The sequence below is a fragment of the Grammomys surdaster genome, unplaced genomic scaffold (assembly GCF_004785775.1).
Source record: "Grammomys surdaster isolate TR1022 unplaced genomic scaffold, NIH_TR_1.0 126278, whole genome shotgun sequence".
Taxonomy (NCBI): domain Eukaryota; kingdom Metazoa; phylum Chordata; class Mammalia; order Rodentia; family Muridae; genus Grammomys; species Grammomys surdaster.
This window is the reverse complement of record NW_021621078.1, coordinates 5,243,610-5,251,512: the sequence shown is the minus strand read 5'-3', so window position 1 is coordinate 5,251,512 and position 7,903 is coordinate 5,243,610. Positions and strand designations below refer to the sequence as shown.

The 7,903-nt window shown below is 43.6% G+C and overlaps 1 non-coding gene across 1 annotated transcript; it reads right to left on the bottom strand.

Moving 5' to 3' along the window:
• Nucleotides 1-2,523: 2,523 nt before the first annotated feature.
• On the bottom strand, nt 2,524-2,655 carry LOC114614006. The gene has a single exon (XR_003710256.1). It is a non-coding gene; the product is annotated as a small nucleolar RNA SNORA17 (small nucleolar RNA).
• Between the last annotated feature and the right edge of the window lie 5,248 nt (nt 2,656-7,903).

Below are 7,903 nucleotides of genomic sequence, written 5' to 3'. Positions count from 1 at the left end.
TTTTTCCCTTTAAGTTTTGATCTCTCTCCCTTCTCCTGTCTTTCTCTCTCTCCTTGTGTGTGTGTGTTGATTGCTAAAGATTTATTTATTTTATGTATGTGAGTATACTGTGGCTCTTTTCAGACACACCAGAAGAGGGCATCAGATCCCATTACAGATGGTTGTGAGCCACCATGTGGTTGCTGGGAATTGAACTCAGGACCTCTGGAAGAGCAGTTGGTTCTCTTAACCATTGAGTCATCTCTCCAGCCCCAGAGATGTTTTTCATATTTAAATAATTTGAAATAGGAAACCCCACTTTTATTTATTTTTTTATTTTATAGGAGCCCACAATTGAAAGACTGAACTTTTTTTTTTAAAGATTTGTTTATTTTATGTATGTGAGTACATTGTCCTTGTCTTCAGACACACCCAAAGAAAGCAGCCCCCAAGACTGAACTTTTTTTTTTTTTTTTTTTGGAGACAGGGTTTCTCTGTATAGCCCTGGCTGTCCTGGAACTCACTCTGTAGACCAGGCTGGCCTCGAACTCTCGAACTCAGAAATCCGCCTGCCTCTGCCTCCCAAGTGCTGGGATTAAAGGCGTGCACCACCACCGCCCAGCAAGACTGAACTTTTTTAATGATTAATTTTTATTTTATATGCATTGGTGTTTTATCTGCATGCATGTCTGGATGAGGGCATTGGATCCTGTAGAACTGGAGTTACAGACAGTTGTGAACTGCCATGTGGTTGCTGGGAATTGAATCCAGGTCTTCTGGAAGAGCAGCCAGTGCTCTGAGCTGCTGAGTCGTCTCCCTGACCCCAGGGAAGACCCACTTCTTTTTTTAAACTTTTTATTGGCTCCTTGTAAACTTCACATCATGCACCCAATCCCATTCCTCTCCCCCTGTACCTACCCTCTACCTTTGCAACCTCCTCCCAAATAGAGAAAAAAAAGTATCTTGTGGAAGCTGGTGCATCGCAATGCCTCCCATATTATAATGCCCTTTGTCCACACTTCTTTCATTGCAATGACTCATCGGTCTGGTATGAGGCCTCTGGCTTCTGCTACTCTATCGATAAAGGAACTTGACTGGAACTCCTCTCAGACATCCTGTTGTTGCCCTGTGTCATGGAGATCCTGTAGTTTTGAATCAGTAGGGTTAGCCCCCTTAGGCACTCCAGCAGTTCTTTGATGGGGTAGATGTTGGGGTGGAGGCCAACTCAAGGTTCTGGATCTGGGCCTGAGAGGCATCTGAGCTAGTCAGCCAGCTCTCCTGATCTCCTGCTCTCGGGGCTGGTTCACCAGAAACCCTGCAGCTAAGAACCAGCTCTAGCCTGCTGCCAGGTGAGATACAGGGCCCACTCTCCCAAGTGTTGCAGCTGGTGAGGTACATGGCCAGTTCTCCCTCTCTCGTAACTGCTGGGGCAGCTCTTCTGCTTGCCATAGGTGGTGAGAGATGAGGGAGAGGAGGTGTTATCCCACCACCTCACAACAGACAAGAGTCAGGGCTGGCTCTTTTTTTTTTTTTTTTTTTAATTTTTATTTATTTATTATATGTAAGTACACTGTAGCTGTCTTCAGATACCCCACAAGAGGGTATCAGATATCATTACAGATGGTTGTGAGCCACCATGTGGTTGCTGGGATTTGAACTCATGACCTCTGGAAGAGCAGTCAGTGCTCTTAACCACTGAGCCATCTCACCAGCCCAGGGCTGGCTCTTTTATGCTTACACCCTTGTCACTGCCTCACCTGCAACTCCCACACCCAGGACCAGCTCCCTGCTTTATTGTGTTGCCCAAGTAAAGTGCAGGGCCTGGTCTCCCAAGTACTGCAGTAGGTGAGGAGCAGAGCCAGCTCTCAGTTCTCATGATGACTCCAGAGCCAGGACTCCTAGGTGAGAAGTGGGGCCAGTTTATACAACACTCAGACATCAACATATCCTGGGGCAGCAGTCCAAACCAGAGATGTCTGCCTGGTCTTTGGAAGTAACAGGTCCCTGCTGTTGCAGGACCACTGACCCAGATATGGCCCCCAGTGGCAGCATAGGCCAGGGCCCTACCATGGTCCCAGGTGGCATCACCAGCTTCTCACATCTGGCTGTTCCTCATTGCCCTTGAGTCTGCAGCTCTGCCTCTCTTCATTGTGTTCACATCATTCTGTTTTTCTTCCTCTTTCATTTCTCCACCACTTACTTGTTCCTCTTAGTGGCACCCATGGTCTCTGAGTGTCTGAGGTTGTCTTAGGAGTGATATCAGGAGTGCTATGCCCTGCTCATGCATTATGGCACTGGGCAGGGATCATCTCAGCCATGGACTGCACCCCCCAGGCTTGTAAAGCACTGGACTGGTGGTCATTTTAGGCTAGACAGAGGTCTGGACCCCAAGGCAAGGTTCGTCTGTCTCGGGCTCACTCCCACACAGGGCTGGTGGTCCCAGGCACAGTTCTTCTAATCTCTAGTTTGCTCCTCACCCCAGGAGCCCATCTGGGCCTGTATAGCACCATATGGGTGGTCATCTCAGGCTCTCTTTTTTCAGGGACTGTTAGGCTACTCATCATTCAGATGTTTTCAGGTCAGAACACTGAGCCTAGACATAGGCTCTCTCCTCTCTGCTACCTACTGGTGCACATGTGACACAGCAGCTACATCTGCAACCCCTCTAGGGGCAGGAAGACCACCTTTTTTTTTTTTTTTTAATGTACATGACAAATACACTGTAGCTGAGCTGTCTTCAGACACACCAGAAGAGGGCATCAGATCCCATTGTAGATGACTGTGAGCCACCATGTGGTTGCTTCGGATTGAACTCTTCCTTTGGAAGAGCAGTCAGTGCTCTTAACCACTGACCTATCTCTCCAGCCCAGGAAGACCCACTTTTAATTGGATCTTTAGAGGTGGGAAGATCCACCTTAAATCTGGGCCACCTACTGGTGACAGCCCAAGTAAACAAAATGGAAGAGAGAAGCTTGCTCTCTTTCTCACTGACCAGTCCATTCCTTCAATGGCGTTAGAGCCTACTTTTCTGGGTTTCTGACATATATTGAAGATCAGCTGAGACATCCAGCCTCATAGACTGAACAACTACTGATTTCTTAGACCTTCTGTTGGTAGACAACCATTGTTGAACTAGCTGGACCACAGCCTAAAAACCATTCCAATAAATCCCCTACACACACACACACACACACACACATATTCATTGTGTAAGTCCCTCTAGAGAATCTGACTTCATAGCCTTCTTCACCACCTGCAGTTATATGCCTGTTTGTCTTCTCCACCAGCCTTTCCTCTCTGTGCAAAGCCCTAATCTATTTGTTCTCTACTCTCAACCCAGTGCCTACGCCACTGCTGCATATATAACAGGGCTTTAAATCCTGATTGAAGAAGTAAATGAATGAGCAAATTCTCACTATTCCAGTAAAGAATAGCTTGGGGTGGATATAGTTGTTACTAGCTGCAATATTCTGATGGCTGCTGTTGGTTTTATTTTAGTTATTCACTTATTCCTTGGGGGAATTGAAATCAGGGCCTGGTACACATTTTACCACCAAGCTGCACCTTGGTTTCTTACATGGGCTTTCATCATCCCCTCCCCTTCTTGGTACCTCCTTCTCCCCTAGGGGGTGTCTGTTCAATGCCTCCCATCTTATAGTACCCAAGTAGAAGATTAAGTTTGAGAGAACACACATGTACTAAGACAGAATTTACAGGGTTTTAAGTTTTGAAGTTCTTACTGAAATAAAGTTGATTTCATACTATTCTGGAGTAATTCCAAGCATTCACTATTCAATGTGAATAATTCAATATTATCCTGGAGGAACTCCAAGGCATTCACTATTCAAAGGAAAAAGACATTTGTTTTGTTTAGCTAAAACTGGACTCGAGCTATATGAGACACTGCTCCTTTTGTAGATAGAGTTGTGCACTTCGGGCATCCAAGAATGAGCATGGCTTTGGGATACTTAGATTCTTTCCAGTTTTGCTGCAAACCTTGTATTACATATTTTATTGAATGATTTGTTTTTTTCACAGTCTTTTTATGTAGTACACTCACTGTCCCCCGCTCCACCATCCTGAGTACTGAGATTTCAGACCTGCACTATGACGCCAAGCACTGAGTCCTTTTCCTAATTGTAAAAGTAAGCATGCTTGCTGTAGAAATTGTGGAGAATATAGGAAAGATGAAGGAGATACAAGAAGGTGTAAAGAAGACAAACAAACAAAAACTTAAAATTCTACCACCCAGAGTTAGACACTCCTAGAACCTTGGACTTCAGTTGTTATTTATTTTTGTTCTTATCTCTTATATCTTATTGAGGCTAGGTCACATTTTTGTAACCCAAAGTGGCTTCCAACTCCCAGTTACAGTCCTCCTGCCTCTCCCTCCTAAGGGCTGGCATTACAGGCTGGCTCTACTTCTCAGGCTCATTCCTAACACTTTGATTTCCCTTCTCTCACCCTTGCTTCTGTATGTGCGCAGTAGGTATACGTCTTTATAAGCTACATGCACACATATGTGCAGCTAGTATCCATATAGTATTGCAGGCACCTTGATTTATTCTTTATCTCCCCATCACACCTCATGTAATTCTATGGATACAGTTGTGTAAGATGAGATCATCATTTTCCCTTGACAACCGAGTTCGCTGAGTATAATGGATTTGCCTAAAGCTGTATAATTGGTGAGTGTTAGATGCAGGGTGCACATGTAGCTCTACTTCTAAACTCCCTCATGTCAAGTCTTGTGTTATACGGGTACACATCTTCATGTATATGTATATATATAATTTATTTATTTTTAATGTACATTTGGTGTTCGGCCTACATGTATGTTTGTGTGAGAGTGTTGGATCCTCTGAATCTGGAGTTATAGACAGTTGTGAGATGCCATGTAGGTGCTGGGAATTGAACCTGGAGAGATCCACCTGCCTCTGTCTTCCCAGTGCTGGGATTAAAGGCATGCACCACACCACTCTAGTCCTGAACTCGTGATCCTCCTCTACCTCTCAAATGCTTGTTTATTGGTTTTCATAGAGTTGCAGAATCTGTGGTCAGTTGGCAGAATTTCATTCCTTGGAGAGAAATCAATCAATCTTTCTTTCTTTCTTTCTTTCTTTCTTTCTTTCTTTCTTTCTTTCTTTCGTTATATTCTTGAAAGTTCTTTTTCTAAATCTGTGACATATTTTTTAAATGTCACTTGGTTAAGTCTGAATTTGATTTACTTTTATTCACTAAACAGCAGACATAAGTCTTAGGGATGGTATTGATTATTGTTTCCATGTCTATGCTGTCTCCTGATGTGCCTACTCCATTCATTCAATAGCTATAGACGGACGGCTCTGAGTCAGGTACAATGTTGGGTACTGGAGTTACATCATTAGGGAATAAAAATGCTTATGTTTTCCCCCTTGATGGTATTTCTTTTTTTTTTTTTTTTTTTTTTTTAAAAATTTTTTTTTTTTTTTTTTTTTTTTTGGTTTTTCGAGACAGGGTTTCTCTGTATAGCCCGGGCTGTCCTGGAACTCACTCTGTAGACCAGGCTGGCCTCGAACTCAGAAATCCGCCTGCCTCTGCCTCCCGAGTGCTGGGATTAAAGGCGTGCGCCACCACCGCCCGGCTTGATGGTATTTCTTAATCTGCTCTTCACATCACTCATATGTTTATTCTGATTTTTCAAAGGAACCTTATTCTTATGAACTATAGCACCTGTCGATGTCCCAAGATTTTTCTCCATTTGTTCATCTTAACACTAAGAGACAGATCTGCATAAATACTAAAATAGAAATTACATTGGGTCTGCTGGGGGAGGGGGGTGTTGCACACTGTTAATCCCAACACTGGGAAGGCAGAGGTAAGCAGGCAGATCTCCATGAGTTCAAGGACAGTCTGGTCTACAGAGTGAGTTCCAGGACAGCCAGGACTACACAGAGAAACCCTGTCTCAAAAAAGCAAATCAAAATAAAAATTGTGGTGGACCAATTAGGTGCTGGAATGGGGGGAGCAGAACCCCACTCTCCTCTGCCCTCACCCTGTTTTCTATCCTGACTAAAATGTTGTTTGTACAATTCTTCCAAGATGATAATATTTTTTCAAAGAATAAAATCATAGACCCTGTATTTGCATGTGTGCGCATACACACATACATGAATGAGGTTAGACAGAGACTTGCAGGTGACAGATCTTTCCTTCCACCCATATTTCTCAGGAATTGAACTCTGGCTGTGACAGGTTTGGCACAAGCATCCTCACTCACCTGCTGAGCCATCTTGCTGGCCCAAGATGCTGAAATACTTTAGAGAAGTGGAATCTTGACCCAATCCCTCCTTCCAACCGGGCCCCTTTACTTCTAACTAGCAGAAATTCCTCAGTATCCAGACTCTCTGGCATATGAGAGGTTTCCCCTCTATTTTTAGTCCTTTGATCATTTCAATGTGAATTTAGGAATGAGTCAGTTTAGAAGCCTGTCCCACAAAGACTTCTTATTTTAAAAACTACATAGTAACTTTTTTTACACAGTAACTTTTTTTTTCTATGTTAAGAAGGTTAGAAAGTGTTCCAGACTCATAATTATATGTAGTTGTACATTTTTTCATAAAATATCTCAAATCCCTTGGGAAGCTACATGCCGAAATGAGAGTGGGAAGAGGGGAGTGTGACCGTGCTATGTAATTTTACTGTGGCTTTAAGCAAACTATTTGAATTTTATGTTCTATAATCTCAGCTCTTCTTATGTCATTGTGTGGCAGAGAAATGTGTGTGTGCATGCAGACACACATAATGGAAGCTCTCTGAACTGCTAAAGTATACACTAAAAAAGTCTGAGGTCTCTTGGTTATTGTCTGAATGCTGTTGGAGTTTTGTGTATATCCAATCTGGCTCATAAAGTGTCTTCTGGAGAAATAGCAAATGAGGGCTGGTGGCGGGAAGCTGGTATGCAAAATGGTTCTGAAGTACAGCTGGGCAACCCTAGCTCCGGACACTGTTGTGTTGTGTAAGACTCAACAGTGATGAATGGAGTCTCAATTTCCCATTAGGCCAAGTTACTATGCCAGGTTTATCTGATTATTCTGCCTCCCCTATTCATGGAAATAAAGGCCTCTGGGTAGGTTAATTATGGTGTCGTAAACAGCTTTTGTACTTCTGGCCAGCATAGGCAGCAGATGTTGTCTATTTTTGTAGGATGATTTGCAGTGTACAAAAAGAAACATCAGTATGGGTATCTCAGAATTTTAAAGAAAGCATCTCACTGCCTAGGAAAAACTTTCTAGGCTCAGCCTATTAACCCTTTCTGTATGGTACGATTCAGTTTGTTTTTAAAAAGAATGGAGAGAAGTCCTGAGTGAATGTGTATTGTTTGACAAAGACACAGCCATGTCGAGGACCAATGCCTTAGCCCCATGAGAGTCCAAAGCCTGCCCTGGTTGAGACTCAGAGAGATGGCCAAACCCGTCTCAGGTCTGAGTACAGATATTGATGGTGTGGGAAGAAAACATCCACTATAGCTTTCTTCCCATTCTACAATGGGCTGGAGATTGCCTCCCTACAGGCACTGTTCCTGCTGAGATTAGCTAAACCAGCCTTCTCACTCAGATGTGTGCAATAACCCTGCCCCTTATTCACCTGTACGCAATAATGCCACCTCCTTGTTCAAATGTATATAATAGACATGTTGAGCTCCCAGGGGGCTGCAGCCTCGCCAACCCCAGCTTTCTTGTGTCTGTATGTCTGTCTTTTCTTTATTACCTCATCACCCCAGTCAATCCCTAGAGTGGTGCAAGGACACAGAGTTGGTTTTTTGTTTTTGTTTTTTGTTTTTTTTGTTTTGTTTGTTTGAGACAGGGTTTCTCTGTGTAGCCCTGGCTGTCCTGGAACTCACTCTGTAGACCAGGCTGGACTCGAACTCAGAAATCCACCTGCC